This window comes from Pteropus alecto, unplaced genomic scaffold (genome assembly GCF_000325575.1).
Source record: "Pteropus alecto unplaced genomic scaffold, ASM32557v1 scaffold76, whole genome shotgun sequence".
NCBI classification, from domain to species: Eukaryota; Metazoa; Chordata; class Mammalia; order Chiroptera; family Pteropodidae; genus Pteropus; species Pteropus alecto.
Window position 1 is genome coordinate 15891223 of NW_006443138.1, and position 18025 is coordinate 15909247.

At 33.6% G+C, this 18025-nt stretch overlaps 1 protein-coding gene and 1 pseudogene across 7 annotated transcripts in view; one reads left to right on the plus strand and one right to left on the minus strand.

Moving 5' to 3' along the window:
* PPFIA2 (PTPRF interacting protein alpha 2) overlaps window positions 1–18025 on the minus strand; it is a 423368-nt gene that overhangs the window by 219706 nt on the left and 185637 nt on the right. The gene's annotated exons all lie outside the window — the stretch shown is intronic.
* LOC112472459 lies at window positions 5264–5379 on the plus strand (annotated as a pseudogene).

Below are 18025 nucleotides of genomic sequence, written 5' to 3' on the forward strand. Positions count from 1 at the left end.
GAGAGTCATTGTAAACTCCTTTTTTTTCCCCCCTTCATTACTGCACATCAAATAAATCATTGAGACTTATACATTCTACCCCAGATATGCTTCTGAAATCTCAACACGTTTTTCCTACAGTCCTCATCATCTCTTACCAAAGTTTCCAGCATTAGGTACCTGGACAGGTCTTAAATTCCCAGCATATTCAATTTTTCTGTTCCTCATGGTTGAAATAGTTATTATAATATTGCTTTTAGAAAACAGTTCTTAGAAAATAGTTCTTACAATATAAATATTTCCTTGATTGTGAAAATCAATCAAAATGATGCTTTCTAGATTTATAATTCTTATGTAGCTTTTCTATTTTGGGAAAACAGTGTGGAAGAGTGGAAAAGTGTATTGGATTTGTTTCAAACAGATTAATTTTAGAATTTCATAGTTTAAATACTAAATATACTAAACTATCCTGTATGATTTAGCCCTTTACTTTCTTCAATCCATTGTCTTTTCCTTGATAATAGATTGCAGAAATAAATTAACTCATGTGTTATTCTATGACATTTGATGTTTTAAGCTGCCACTCATTGCTAAAATGAGGATATTTCTTGATAGAGTTCTTGCTGAGATTAAATCAGTAAATTAGGTATTATATACAATTTTCTTATCTCTACTTACCAACTTTACTGCAGACTGAACTTTCAGTTACCAGACATTTACATTTCTGTTTGATTGTTGTTGTGGGTTGAATTATGTCCCCTTAAAGCTGCTGAAGTCCTAACCCATGAATGTGAACTTATTTGGAACTAAAATCTTTGCGGATGATCACATTGAGATGAGGTTATTTGATTTGGGTTCTAATTCAATATGATCATATCCTTATAAATAGAGGAAATTTGGACAGAGAGAAAAACACAGAGGGAAGGCAATGTGAAGATGCAGGCAAAACACTATCTATTAAGAATCCCTGTAGCAACCAGATGGAAACAAGAGAGATCAACAGATTCTTACTCACAGCAATCAGAAGAAAAAAACTCAGCCAAAACTTTGATTTCAGACTTCAAGGATCCAGAACTGTGAGGCAATAAATTTCTGTTTTTTTATGCCACTCAGTGTGTAATACTTTGTTATAGCAGCCTCTGAAAACCAATACAGTTGTTTTACTGTGTTTTATATAAATGTATCCATTCTTCTGTTAACTTTTAGAAGGTTAATTAAGAAAAGACACAGCTGAAATATGTAGATCACTTGTCATGTCTTTTAGCAAAGTACCATGGGTAATTGGATAATTAATAGACTATATCGATAATGTTAAACATGAAATTCTTTTGATCCCAAAGGAAAACATGTTAAATAAATTGCCCTTACGTTTTACAGAACCAAAGGTAAGGCTTCATGGCAAAAGAGAAGCTAAATAAAATCACTTATGTAACATTTCCCCTTAAATTCTCCCTGAGCGTCTTCTATATGGAATTCTATGTAGCTCTTTCTAACTGTTCTATATTGCTCAGATTCTATTACGAAAACCAGAATTCACTATAGCTAGTGGCTGATTTGTCACAGCATATTAAATGACTGAATTTCTGGGAGGACTGAAGAAACAGATTTTAGGTTAAACATTTTGTAACTAATCCAATAGAACAAGAATCAAGGGAAATTGCCATCTCTTTCTTCCCCCATCAGGAAGTCTCCAGCCTTCTAGCACCACTGCCATTATCAGGAAAACAACAGCAGTGGCAGATCCAGAACCACAGTTTGTCTGCTACAGCCCGCACCATGAGATCTGTGCCACATGCCCTGTCTCAGCAACCACAGAACGGCTGGCAAGATGCTGAGCCTCTGCTCTGGCTGACACAGAAGCCCCACATACCTCTCTGGTGTGCATGTCGGTCAATAGAGCAGAAGCCATAGAAAGAGAGCTTTCTAAGAGAACATGAAATTGACTGAATCTAAATTACATTGGGAGCCCTGGCTGTAAGAGAATCTTGAAAATGTAGGTTGTAGCATTCCACATTCTGCTATTCATCAAGGCCCATCAGAAGGAGGGCAGGATGTCTTGAACACTAATCCACCATACCCACTAGACAAACTCGTAAGGTTGGTTTGTTATGGAAGCACTTTAGGTGCCCAGTGAAATTCCTGCACTGCCACTTTCAGACTATTTCCTTCCTGAAACTTTCAGTTTTGAAGTCCAAACTTTCAGACTACACTGCTGCTATCTGTTGAAGTAATTTAAAGATGTAATTTAATTTCTTTCTCTCATTCTTAAATATTTTAATACCTGGCTTCCCACCACATTTGCCCCAGTCAGAATTTTTGATGAATTCAATAATCATGCAAAAGTTTCTTGATCTCTTTTTCAACAACTTAATCTTCAAACATGCCTCAGATACTCACTTTCAAGGTCATGCTGTATCCTGCTAATAACAATAGCTACACTCTAATTCCAACAAACTCAACATCTAAACATCTCATTCTTTATGTATCATCTTCTATATTTCTAATTACTCACTTAAATACCCCAAATTCAGCAATTCTTCAAAGCTAGAAGGACTCACATCCACAGCATATCATCTCTTCATTCTTTCTCATGTCCTTACATCCTTAGCTATCTATTTTAGATACTACAACCTGTCATAATCATAATCTTACATACACCTCCACCTTTTCAAGCATTTCCTTCTCTCCTCCAGCACTCTCTAAATCACTTTTCCTGCCTTGTAATTTTCCATAACATCTATCTATCTATCTATCTATCTATCTATCTATCTATCTATCTATCATCTACCTCTTTTCCTACTTGATAATGATTTCCATGAGGCCAATGACGCTTTTGTTCACTGCTGTTGTCCCAGAATATACCATAATTTCTGGAATGTAGCAAAAGCTCAATAAATATTTACTGAATAAATTAATGACATAATTATCTTGTAATAATCCTGCCACATTATTTGTGTTCAAACATTTTGTTGAATAAATGAGCCATACAGTATTGCAATTCTAAGATGAAGCAAACCCTTAAAATTCTATTTGGTCTACCCACTAAAGGTAAATGGAAAAGTCCATTTTGTAAAGTCAATGATATACAAGCAGCACAAAGGTATTCTTGTTATATGTCACAAAATTTGAATATATACCTTTGAAATTTTCCTTTTTATTTTCTCTTATAAAATTCCTCACCTTTTAATGATAATTACTTCACTTAAATTAACAATATAATTTTAAGAGATTAAAAATATATGAGATAACTAATTGAATGGATTCTTAAATTGGTCAATTAATAGAACTATAGGTTATATTAATGTTGTATTGAAACTTTTATTCTCTTCAAATTGATTCTACTCTTTCCAATCTGTCTGTCGGGAAGGAAATTAAATAGTTTAAAAATATTTAAAGGTTCATTTTTAATGATGCCTTTCAGCAGTCATAATGTAGCTCCCAAGTTATTAATTACATCAGGTAAATCAACCATGACAATCTATTAATAGGAAATAGAGAAGAAAATTAAATTAGTAAAAACTATTTAAACTGATAAGCTAATTATAGAGAGACCCACATTACTTAAGCATGCAATAGGAGACCCTTATCCATACACTAACATGCATGTAACTTTGATTGTTTACAGCAATGTTGCTTTCATTACTATAATGAACCATCTGGAGAGCTGTAGTATGTCAAATCGTATGAAGTAGTATACCTAAAGAATGTTTCAAATCTTGCCAATTAACATGCCCCTAAAACCTGCACAGTCTTTAGCTGTAAAAATATATCACGCAAAATGCTATTTAGAGCTTATCATAATATTTATAATGGATTAGTTTTAAAATAGAATTAGCTGAGTGTATGTATTTGTAACTGCATGCAGTATATAATAAAACAGTGCAAAAGACAATTGTTATTTTCTTCCTTGTTTTTCTCCTTTCTTTTTTTCCTTCAACAATATATTTTTTTGGCCACGTACTATGTGCCAGACACTTTGATAGGTTTGGCAGAATAACGAATAACAAGACAGAGAAAGTGACTGAGATCTAAAGGATAGGAAGCAGTCAGTTAAGAGAAGAGCTGTGAGGGAAGGAGTCCCAAGGTGGTAATTAGCTCTTCTGAGAGCATCCATACAACTTTTCTTTGGTGGGAAAAGCCCAGTCTATTCCAAGAGCCAGTGGGCTGGGAACAGAATGGCTGATAGTAAATGTGTTACGAGAAGAGAACAGGTAGGTAAGGTTCATACCATGCAGTGCCTGGTAGCCCAGGAAAGGAGTTGGTTTCTGTTGGAAATGCCATAGGAGTCATTATAGTGCTTTTGGGGGAAGGGAGAGAAGATGAGAGAGCATCAAAGTATTGTAAAAGATAATAGTAGAAACTTCATTTTATTTCCAGGCTGCCCTGTTTTGTATCTAATGCTAGAGAAGCACTTAACTCCAAAAATTACAGTACATTTTAACAAAGGCGATGCTAAATATTCATAGAATTGTTAGAGTATAACTAAATGATTAGCGTTAATGAGAAAAAAAGTATTTTTGACATTTCTCAGAAATTTAAGGAGTCACATGAAAGAGTTTGGTCTAATTATCACTAGCAAAAGATCGATGTGAATTTTAAGCCTCCTGGATACCCTAGATAACAGCCCTTAATAAACACCCCTTAATATAGTAACTCTGGTGAGAGGTAATTTGATATATTAATCATCTAATTGAGTGGATGGTGATTTATTTTGACCTTTCCCGATCAGTAATCCTTTGGAAAAGAGCCGATGTATTACAAGAAGCTGCAGTGTATGATCCACAACAGTAAGTGCAGTCTATGGGCATATGGCTATTTTCTTAATTTAAGTATGATTTTGAATATTAATAGGTCATCTAAACAGAGAGACTTTGAAATGGTAATAGAGTTTTGTTAAAATCATTGCACATTTTTATGTGCAAATCAAAGTTTTTATATTATGAAATTAAATTATATCCAGGACTACTTGATTTTGTATTATAAAATTTACACTGTAGCTTGTTATATAAAGATAAGAGCAATAATTGATTTTTGCAATTGTTCTTATTCCAACTAAACATAATCAGAGAACATACTTATCTAGGGGAATGAGAATTAATAAAGAAAAATATTCAAAATCTGGCTTTATAAATACATTTGTTTCATAATACCTTCTTGAAAGTATTAAATATGTAGATTTGAAAAAGAGAAAAAATGGGACATGGTTCCATAGTGTAGTGGTTAGCACATCTGCTTTACACACAGAAGGTCCTAGGTTCACACCCCAGTAGAGCCATGGTCTATGGTCTATGGCCATGCCACCCTGAACAAGCCCAGTGTCTGATCTTGGAAGCTAAGCAGGGTTGGGCTTGGTTAGTACTTGGTTGGGAGACTACGTAGGAAGACCAGGTGCTGTAGGCATAAATAATAATAAATAACAAAAAAGAAAATAAAAGAAAATATGTAAAAAATGTGAACTGGACTTCAGACATCCATTATTGAAATATTCAATGCTAGCTGTTAAATTGCTTTAAAATAATTTGTTGCAGACTATATATTTCTCTTGATTCCACTGCCTATATCTTCCAGAGGAATGAATAAGTACTGTCATGTGTACACAAATACCTTCTTTTTTAGAAATACGCATTGGCCATCTAGTGTGGATTCTATACATGTACTACAATATAAGCAAAATTTAATATAACTCTATATGTCTTATATGTTCAGAAACACATGCTACATTTGAGCATTATATCTATCTGAAGATTACCTCTCTGAAAAAAATGTTTTAAAAGTTCTTATGCAGAATGCTTTAGATATAAAACTTGAATCACATCGACACAACATCTCTTTAAGTATGCAATAGAAATATCTCTGACTAAGAGACCACACAAGCTTCCTGCCTCCAGCTCTCACTTGTTTAGTACTACAACCCTTCCTACGCATTGTTGCATGGCTTATCTTTTTAAAAGTTACTCACTTCTTCATTTTACATCATTTTGTTTGTCACCCATCCAATTTTTTCCTCAGAAGCCATTTTCCATGATAAATAACACTCTTATTTACTTTAATTCTTCACAGAATGCTTTCCACTTGTCTGCTGTGACTAAAACCAAACTTAATTCATCATTTTCCTATGCCCTTATTATGGAGACATTTAGTACAGTTAAGGTAATGGTAGTTTTTGTAACAGAGAAACCCTTAAATCTTAATAGAAGTTCTTCTAATAGCAGTCTGGGGACCTTTGCTCTACACATTCACTTAAGGACCCAGGTTGATGGAGGTTCTGTGGTCCTCCATCATGTCGCCTCTGGTTTGCTTGGAAAATCAACCCCCATCTATTGGAGGATTTCATGGGATTTTATAGGTCAGGCCAGAAACTGGTGTGTATTTTTGTGGCCACTATTTCACTGGCCATAAATCTCTCCTAATGCTGCTCCTAAGAGCAAGGGAAGATGGGACATATACTGTAGCCAGGTGCCCTACAGGAAAGGAAAACAGTTTTGCTAAATAGCTAACCAGTCTCTCATAGTTTCCAATGCTTCAGGTATAACAGGCACGGGGGTTGTTGGTATTTTTCTAGTTAGTAAATAGTTCTTTATTCCCCAGGACGCTTATAGAAATCACACCTTATTAGAATTAACTACCTCCTATAGTCTTATATATAAATGAGAGTGAGAGAAATTTTAATCTTCATGTGATTAATGCATTCCAAAACTTATCTTCTAGTTTTGTTTTATTCCTTAAATTTATTTCAACATAAATGTTTTTTTTCCTTCCATCTCTTTGCTACCCAAATCTATGGAAACTTATGCACATTGCTTTACACATTCTTGTCATTGAACATTTGAATTATTTTAATTTTTGAATATTGCATCCTTTTTCTCACTTGCATACCTTTTGAAAATGCTACTCATTTTGATAAAACTCTATTTATAAGGAAGTCTTTCTTGGCCTTCCCTTCCCCAGTCTGGGGGTGGTATCTGTATTCTGTGTTGTCAAAGAACCTAGAGTTTAATTCTATGATGTGAAGGATACTGAAAAAAATGAAAATTCCCACTAATTTGAGCAAGACCTTAGTCTGAACTTTTCCACCCACACCTCTTGCTAAATCCAAATTTATCCACCAATAACTGCTAAACCAGTGCCCAGTCCTGTTCTCTCTATATTCAGTTTCGTGATTAAAGCGACACCAGTATCCACATACCTTCCAAAAATATGAAAAATGAATACTTCACAAAACAAATCTGAACTTTGACACTTTTCTCAATTTATCCTCTAAAATTTTAAGCATCTTCTTCTCTACAGAACTGTCATCTTCAGCCATTCTCATACTGCAATGCTTTTAATAAAGTCTTATACAGATGACATTTGGTTTGTTTTCCTTCTTATTAAAATGCCTACTCTTTATTTTTATTCTTCTGACATATCTAACTGTACTAAAATATGACTAATCCTTCATGCTTTCCCTCCTCCTGTTGCCTAAAGGGATTTTTGCTTTGTCTAACCATTTTTTTTTTTCCTTTAACCTTGTCATGAGGAAGTTTCCAACTTGTTAGACTTGGTTCTTTTATATTTCTGTATAAATAGAAAAGGATATGAGAGGTGAGGATATGGAGAATGTGTACAGGTTTGGGCTGGCTGATAAGTTTTTCCAGGTAGTTTACAAAGAGAAGGATGAAAGCAGCTGCAGTATATGAGGACAGTGGATGGGGAAACAGAACAGGAAAAATTTAGGAAATTTTGTTGCATACTTTGTGTTCTCTTCTCAATTTCAAGAAATACAAGCGAAGTAATTAAATTATTTGAAATCAGTTTTTTTGTCAACTGTGTTGTTTGAATGGTAAAGTGTCTTTGGCACTAAATGGGATAAGCTACAGATTTATAATTGTGTCATAGTCACATTTATACAGGGTGCTAAACAAACTCAACTCATTACTCACTAGACTGCAAGTCCCCCATGGCAGAGCTTCATATCCTTGGCATCTAAGAGGTATCTTGCATAAAGTGCCGTTTTGTAAATACTGATGAGTGAATGAATGAATAGATTCATGAACCAAAGTGAAAATGCCTGTGCTTATTCTCTATTGCATGCAGAGAAAAGTCTAATCTTCTTATCATATATTATGACATGGCCATATTGTCAAAGCTAAAGCCATTTTTTTTCTTATCAACATTTTGGTTTAACCATATGGGACCTATTTTCTATTCTACATTTAATCACTTTTAAAACTCTATACTCTGCCTATTTTAGTTCAGTTCCTCCATGCCCTTCCCTCCCTTTCCTGCCTAAAAATATCTTATTTATTTTCCTTTACCAAACTCACAACTTACCAATTGTTTGAAGCCTTCCTTAATAATCTTCTACCCCTTTAGTTAGAGACAATTTAGTTCCTGTGGTGGATATATCCTACGCACAGGTCATAACCCTTATTTTGTTTTCCCTCTATTATTCACTTTCTTTATATCCTCTTCCTTGAGTGCAGATAGGACCTGTGACTTACTCCTAGCTGATAGAATACGGCAAAGATGAAGAGCTATTGCATATGTAATTAAAGTTCCAAATTAGTTAATTTTGAGTTAATAAAAAGTATTATTATCTTGGGTGGGTTGGGTTATTCTGAGAAAAAGCTTTGAAAGAAGGACTGGCTCAGCTTGAGGTGAGAGAGACTCTCCTGACCTCGAAGGAAATTTTAGGTGGCCTCTAGTGGCTGAGGACCTTGGTACTAAAGTCACAGGGGCCCGAATCCTGCCAATCACCCTCTGAGCTTAAAAGAGGAGTGTGTGCTTGAGATGAGAACTCAGACTTGACTGATGTCTTAATTATTGGCTTGTGATGCTTAGCAGAAAACTCAGTTGTGTCCAGGTTCCTGGACCAAGTCAGCTGAAAGAGAATAAATGTATGTTGTTTTAAGCTGCTATATTTGTGGTAATTTATTGTTCAGCACTAGAAAACTAATATAGATCTTTGTATATGTTCTCTTAGTACAGTGTACTAACTCAGTCAGAACACTAAATGTGTACTAACTCAGTCGGAACACTGTGGCTCATTCACGTCTTCCCTCCCAGTAAGACCCAGTTCCTTAAAGGCAGAAACCATATCTCATCTATAAAACTAAGAAAATCAGTAAATATTTTACTGTTGACTTGAATACTGTACTTACACAATAAAATTTCTATAAATTTCTCCACTATTCTTGTCTAAGAAATCTAGTCATACATAAAAGGTAAAATTAAAAAATCAAGGAATTCTTATAAAAATCTAGGTCACAGTAGTAGACATTGCTGGCTGCTTTTCTCTTTTCTAAGTATCCAGAGTTTAGAACAGTTCTTTACTCCACCTACAGCATCCCAAGCAGTCTGAGAAAGTGAATTAATCTTCTAACTCAGAGAACCTTTTTGACTTGAGATAGTCAGCACTTTTTATTTTCTTGGCCTCAGACACTGTCCTAGAAATGCATCCTCAGTGAATCTCTCATTTTCAGTTCTGGAAATAGAAAGTGGTCTCCCTCATGCTTAATGTGAATAAGGATGCATGTGGCCCTGGTTGTTAATGGAAGTGAATTTGCGGCTTTAAGTTTTGCCTCTTTGGGGATGGAGATGACATTTCTGGAGTGCAGAGGAGAGAAACAGAAGAAATTGTGTTCTTGATAATATAGTTGAAGTACTACTGTACCACCTAATGCTAAATCCTGCTTTTTTCTTAGATTTTGAGATTTACCAGTAAATCTTCATGGTTTAAAACCAATTTTAGTTGGGATTCTTTTGCTTTAATATAAAGCTCAAACTAATAGTTTCTAGAACTATATTCGCTAGGCATTACTGGGACTTCATATAAAGTAAACATTTAGACATTCAACTAATTGTTTATAGAATGTCAACTAACAATTGATTCGACAATTTGACATTTTGTTAACATATTGCTCTTACGATAATGTAAACAGAAAGAAATGCATTTCTTGGCTTAATGTTGAGTTACAATGATAGAAGTAACAAATATCAGATATTTGAAAATATTTAACATATTTGATTTCTTAATGATATTTGTCTCTAGCTCCTTATACCCTGATGGTTCTGGGTAAGTTTAGTTTATATATGATTTATATCTGTTTTAATTGACAGATATAGTTACTCATATTTTGGATTTCTCATAACAGAATTGTACCTATGCTTCTAAATGGGAATATGACCTAATGGTTAAAATAAAGTATTTATCTCTGTAAGAATTTAAATTGGCCTTTGATCAGAAAAAAGTCTATGGCATAATACCAAAACTGGTGAGAAATTTAATTTAATCTATAAAATGATTAATGGCAAGGAGGATTAACTTTGGAAAATCCATCCCAATTGTTTTTTGAATGATAACAGTTTCTTTGCCTGTAGTACTTGGGCTAATCAATATATTGTTTTAATAGGTGTCACACAACATAAGCAAAGGGTGGAAATAGACCAAGAAACCAGAATGGGGCATCTGATGCATCATTACTTTCCCCTTTCCACTGGATCAATCTCATCAGCCTATAAGCATGCTGCAATTTCAAGTATCATGATAAACACATTATCAATCTTCTCATCTCCTACTTACTAGTATCCCATTTTTCTGCTTCCTTTTAGAATAAAACTCTTTGAAAAAGTCATCTCTACTCCTGGTATTTACTTCCACTCCTTCTCGTCTCTCTCAAACTCTCTTGACTAAAACTCATGTTGACAAGGTCCACCGTGACTGCCTCCTCAAATATATACACAATCCCTTCCTCCTCTCTTTTGAATTCTTGCCCAAATGTAACCTTCTCAAATAAGCCTTCCATAATACCTCCACCATCCTCTACTTTACTTTTCTTCTTAGCGTTTAATGATCATTTGATATATATTTTCTTTACATATTTATCATCAGCAGCTGTCACTCCCACTAGAATGTAAACCCCAGAAGGGAGGGTCTTTTATTTATTTTATTCATTTCAGTATCCCAGTTCCTAGAATAGGGCCTGGTCCTTAGTAGGTATTCAATAATTTTTGTTAAATGAATGAGAGAGCACCATTGATCAAATGAGCAAAACTAGAGCAGCCACCATCAGTAGAGGGTATGAGGGTACAGTCTTAAAACAGACAAGTTAATTGAAAAGGATCAAGAACCCAAGCAGTGACACAGGTAACAGGAATTCAGAGTCAACAAAAAGACTGGGTAAAGTGCATAGGACTCCACCTTCCAGAATAGAACCAGATAAAACATCAGCTTTCTACTGAAGAGAATATCCATACCTACTTCATATATGTTATAGGCAGAACTTGTTTTGAACAGAGCTGATTTATAAGTGGAAGCAGGCAAACATAATTTCTAGGAATGGGTGAAATAAAATGAGTTCCTGACAATGGGAGGGGAATATACATTCCATTCAATGTACTGAGTACTTACGTGTTCAGCCCTAAGCAGTAGTGGTTTATAATTATCTATGCCCACAAAACATAACTCAAATCACCAATAAGTAAACAGAAACATTACACTAGCAACACAATCTACAAAAAGTGTCATTAAACGTATTTTCCAAGCAACATCAAAATAATTATCTCTATAATCAGCAACAGAGGAAATGTGCAAAAAAGCCAAGCTTTATTTTTCTCAGAATCATGGGACTGCAGTGCTCACTCACACAACAGAATCAGCAGCATGAACAACAGAAAGTTATGTTTTACATGTAAAAGAGTCAATTACATGTAAGCCAATGGGTACAAAAAACATGTTTTATAATAATAGCTATGAAAACAGACAATTGCAATATGTTTCGGTACCAGTAAAACATTATCATATTCTCTAATTTTGGGTTACTTCTCTAAAATTAAAGCATTGCAGCTAGAATTCCAATTTTAGAAGAAGAAATCAAACACTTTAATTTATATCACACTAATGAAACTATTTTCTTCTCAACACTAAGGTATTATATTCCAGGTAGAATATAAGCTTTATATTCATTCTAATTATAGTACGGATATAGGGATGGAAATAGAGTTAGAGATAAATGATTTATATATCAAGATTGCTCTCAGCACTAATACAATGGTGGGCAAGCCTATTTCTTGTTCTGTGTCAGCTGATTTAGAATTGTGATTTTATGTTTAAATCTTACTAAGTTTGCAGTATTGAAATATTTAAGAAAATTTAGACTTGAATATATTATCTTTAAGAATAATTTAAGCAATTTGAAATTGTTATCAGTCAAACAATTTAAGCCATTAAAAGGGAAATCTAATGTGTTAACTATATGAATGCAGACCAAAATACAAAAAGGTATTGTTTGTAAATGACAACATATAGATTTAACAAAAATCCTATAAAGGTACATGCTAAAATTTGTTAAAATTATGAGGAGAAAAATATAATTTACAATTTAAACTTTAAAACTTATAAATGAGAGAATTAAGTTTAGTACTTATGATTTTAAACCACTGAATGTTAATTATTAAAACTAAGTGATTATCTAAATGAATATTGTCTACATGTTAAAGTAAACCTCATGGATATTTGTGAATGGGCAGAAATGGGAGACCAAAAGTGGGTCACACAGTATGGTGAGAGAAACATGAACTGAACTCTTATACGAAAGAGAGAAAAGAGTAAAAAGTAATTTTAAAGAAATAAATTATTTCTCTACTATGTCATTTACCTGTCTCATGGGAAATTTTCCAGTGCTCTTCATATCTAGTAAAAGGAAGTCATATCAACATATTAAAATTGCATAAATAGTATAGTATTTATTCATTTAAAAATGTCTATTGAGAAACTTGTTACAATATGCTTGGATTTCAATTAGACACTATCTATTAAGAGATAAAAGGTAATGCTATGACCTTCAGAAAACCATAATATGGCAGAAATAACAACACTAGAGAAGAAAAATGATGACAGCCTAAGTAGAGTGTACCATGAAATCACAGAGAAGGGAAATGAAACGCAACTTCAAAGGATCATAGAGGACTTTCGGAATGAATCAGTGACTAGATGACATTTTGAAAAATGAAGAATTACCTAGGCTATGAATGGAGCAGTTTTTAGTCCAACTTCAGAAAAACAAAACAAACTAATGATAAAGAAGAAGATAATTGGCGACCAGGATATGATCAGGATGATCGACATATTGGCATGTGAGATTATGGCAAGATAAAAATTAAGAAGAATATCTACATTCCTAGGTACCTTGTGGGAGAAAGAAAGGAAGAATTTCTTTTAAAAGTATTAGGAAGGGGTGAAAATTTTTATTTTTCCCATAAAGGAGAATGATACAGGAGGATACACTGAAACAGACTAAGACTAGAGGCAAGGAGATGAACTTAAGGGCTATAATAATAATGAAATTGGTAAGATATAATGATAAGAACAGAATCTGAAAATTCGAAAAAAATTTAGAGATCAGCTTCCAGGTTTATGAAATCACATCTGGAAATAACTGAGAATTAAGTAAGTAGATGTTAATTAAGAAAGTAAATGTAATAAATTCATTTCCTTAGTAACTGAGCTGCTTAGTTTTCTAAAAGGTCAGCATTATTTTTAATGCAATCCTGTCTCCCCAACCACAAACTTTGGTCACAGCTAATTGGATTGAAAATAGTCTTCTGAAATAAAAGTGGCCATGACATCTGCTAGAAGAAATTTATGATTTGGGTGGTCTGCCTTTAACAGATGAGCTAATCCAATCAAATGAAAGATTTAGAGATTGTTACTAGTGAGCTGTAGACTTTACAGCTGGAAGATTATGTACACTTAGGTTCTGGGGTGGTTATTTTCAGGCTTGTGCAAAGTGATGACTAAGCCAATTTGTAAAGAAAGGAGAATAGAGAAGACATCAAAAAGGAAAGTAAGATAAGAATCATGCAGTTCCTGAAAGGCTGTCAGAGCAGCTCAGCTCACAAAGGCCTGCCAGTTCTCATGAAGTCGGGTAGTCCTTTTATTCCATATTTTGGATTTTTGTGAGGCCCTTCAAACCTTTATAATTAATTAATTTATAATTAATACTCTCTGATCTTGATCTTGTTCACATGTGTCTGTTGCTAGCAACAGAAGGAGCATTGGGCGGAAAATGAAATAAATCAATAATCAAACAAATAAGAAACAATGCAGTTAGGAATTTCTTCTACTCTATGTACAAAAAAAAAAAAAGAAAAGAAAATGTTATTTAAGTTCTCTGTAAATATCTAGTTACCAGAAGCACTTTCCTATTGGATATAGTCTATCCCATTTTAACAATTTTAGGTATTATTAGCAATTTCTTGATATGATGAAATCTATCTTGATCTTCATTTTATTATCAAAGCAATAACTATGCCTATTGTTTCTTTTTACTCATCTCATAATTTCTTCTCTTTAGCAGAGTGCGTAGAAATGTTTTTAAATTTGTTATTTGCATTGTCCTCTCAGCATATTAAGTAAAGTAGCTTCTCACTGATAGAATCAAAAGCCCCTTTATCTCAATCAAGAAGTTATCTCCATTTATCAAATATCACTTAAGAGTTTTCTATTAATAATGTGTTTTGCATGTATCTGGTTTTTGGTCAAAATTTAGCTGACATTCCAACTTTTGTATCATAACATTGGTATGAAATGCTGTAACGGGGCACTTAGCCTTCTAAGCAAAGTAGTGTTCAGTTTCATATGCAATGATATTGATACCTTAGCTGAAGAAAGGGATTTATACAGTGCGATCATGAAGAAAAGGACACTGGTTAAAAAAGTTCAAAATGCTTATAGGTATTCATGTATGATACTGTTATAAATAATGATGTACCATTTTAATATAAAATATACTCTATAAATGCACTAATGTTCTTCAAAGGTCATTTGTGATTCTAGGGTTCACCATATTTACACATATATTCTTTAAATAGTGAATGTATTCAATACCCTTTTAATCTTATTCTCTAGGCTACGGTCATTTAAAAAAAAAAGTGCAACTGAGAAGACCTCAAAATCTATAACAAATAAGTACTGATATAATATACTCAGTTCTAGACTTTCCATAGTGATTTTCTACTACTATGAGCTTTTAAAACTTGTAAAAATTGCTCTGAATTAGAAATAGAACTATAGTGATAAAAGGGAAAAATATATGTTAGTTAGAACTTATCAATGTTATGGCAAAGATCCTCCTCAATTATTATGGCTCCTGAATTCATATGTCCTTGCTTCACGGGATTGTCCTATCCTAGGGACCTTGTATAATAACATCACATTTATCTTTCAATCTTCACTTCCTTACTGAACTTTTTACTGAGTAAAAGCAGGCACACAATGAAAGAGGCCAATGTTGTGAAATATACCAATGCATTTTCCCTTCTTGGAAATTAAATTTTTTGTTGTTACTTTTCATTTTTTCCTAATTCTTTTAGAGAAGGCCATAAGTAGATCCTAAGGACTAAGAATGCATTACTGAACTTTGAATTTTAAACTTAACTCAAGAATTCATAGGAAGGCAGACTTTCAAAAGAGAGTAAAAGCTTTTCTAGAAACAACCAAAGCAGAGTTCACATCTGCCAAGAATCAAAGCTGAGATGACAGACCATGAAGTCAGAAGAAAGAGCAGATAAAGTAACTGACATACAAATAGATTTAGGCAGACTGAATTAATTCAGGTAGATTAGAGAACAGATCATCTTGGAGATACTTTCTACCTCCCCGCATGTGGTCTTGGCAAGCCCCAGAACTCTCAGAGAAGTCCCCGTTTTAGCAGATTCTATGGCCTCCATGATGCAACAAGGTAATGACTGAAGAAGTTATCTAGGCAAATAAACAGGAGAGCAGCCTCAGCAGATTTGGCACATTCCAGCCTAGGGAATGAAATATGGAGTGGAAATCTTCAGGGCAATGGGCACCAAAGGATATAAAAATATCTGAGAGTGCTGTGTATTTCAGGATGTCTGAGTTCAGCATAAGAGAGTTCCAGAATTTGGAAACCCTTGACTATAGGCAAGGGTTAGGTCTACAGTCACTAGCACTGGGTTCCAGAACAACACTTCAAAGATCATATGGGACCATCCACACTTCAGGGGACACCAGATCATGATGTCCAGTTTCCTGGAAAGTAAAATTTCACTGCAGCTGATGCTCTGAGATCATGGAGAGATAAATAAAATGAAGAAAATCAAACTCAATATCATAAAAATAACTAAGTTTCCCTCTCCATCCAGATACTATCTGGGCAAGGAGGGAAGAAAGAAAGTTTATAACCATGGTTAGATACCCTGCTCCCCACCAAAAAGAAACTGAGTAATTATGTAAAGTTTAGCCTATTTTAATCTAAAAGAAACTGCGGTCTCTTTTACGAAACTATCACACTTTTCTTCATATGAGGAAATGAACTGTCAAGAACAAGAAGATATGAATTGTAGAAAATAAGAAAACATAGAATTTTTTATTATAGGAATTATGTAAAGATTTCAGTTCCATCATTAGATATAACTTAAAAAACTGATGCTGCCTTTGTTATAGCTGAGTACACATCTACCTTTTACAGATGAAACCAGAATACAAGGTAACAACAAGGAAAAACACATTAGAGAACATTCGTCACTTCATTAAATTGGTTAAGTCATAAAAGATGAGCAAAGCCAGATTTTTAAACTTTTTTCTCAAATTTATTTTCACATATCATCAAAGCTGTCTTCAGTGAAAATGTGAGTGCTATAAATATAGTCAGCATCTCAGCATGCATAAACTACACTATAATAGTTAACTATCATAGAACTTAAAATTCATCAATAATATCAACAAAGTTGACAATATTATTTACTTCCATATTAGATTAGCGGAAGATAAATGTATCATCTGTTTTGAACTATCAATACAGTAATCCTCACTGGCTCAGCATAATTTCCAAATTTTACTCTAACATACTAATGAATATTGAATACTACATATAAACTGTAATTTTTATCTAAGATTTTTATTGTGCTTCACAAAAAACTTTTAATTATATTTTCCAAATTATTCAAGTGCCATACTAAAAAGTATCGAAAACTTTAGTTTAGATACCATCTAAAGATATCTTTCCTGACCATGAGTTTATTACAGAAAACCAAAAATGGACTGTCTCTTAAAGTTCCAAAATTTTATACTACTAAAAAGAATAAAATTATTCAATTTCCCTGAGGAATAATAAAAAGGTGTGAATGACAAATTGACTAGCTCAGATCACCTGATTAATAATATATTTTATATATATTGAAAGTAAAATTTAAACATTTTTTAACAGCCATGAATGTCTGCCTGCTAGACCTGACAAATTTATGGTTTTACATCAGTAAATATTAATTTATCAAGTACATACTGTTTGTATAATACAGCCCTAAACCCTAAATGGGAAACAGAAAGAAAAAGAATTAAAAACAAGTATTTTTTAATAAAGCACTGAAATACATATGCATTTTATAGATAAAACAAAAACGATTCATCTGAAACGGTCATAGAGAAATCAGGATAATTATTTGACATAACAATGTTAAAAAAAATCTCTGCTGGGATAATTACATAGTCGATAAAATCCAACATTTAAACATTTGACTAATTTTCCCATTTTTTCCACAAATCCTCCTCACTGACACTGTTCTCAAACCCCCTCTAAATTATAAGAAAAAAAAAGAAAAAAGGAATAAAAAAAGGTAAAGGAGGAAAAGAGAGAAAAGTACAATGTGGCCTGAACTAGAACCAAATACATCCATGAATACATCAGCTCTTTCTCACTTTTATCCCTTTTCCCATGCAATGTCCTATTGCATTCCTTCTCCCTATTTCCACCAACATTTTGTGATTGAGTAGTAACCCAAATCCCTGAGATGCCTCCCTACAGCTCCTGGTAAACTTAGATGCTCTTGATAGACCATTTATTCTACTGTCAATACACCTCTAGTAGAGTGCAGATCACAAAATATTTCAAGAATAGTCTTCCTATTAGATTGTGAGTTCTTTGTTTCACCAGTGTTTTCAAGGGCCTTCCCCATGCAGATATTTAATCAGAAGAAGAGACTTGAGCTCTGAGGCAGAAGACAGCTAGCTACGAGGGATCTCAAGGTATGACTTTTTTTT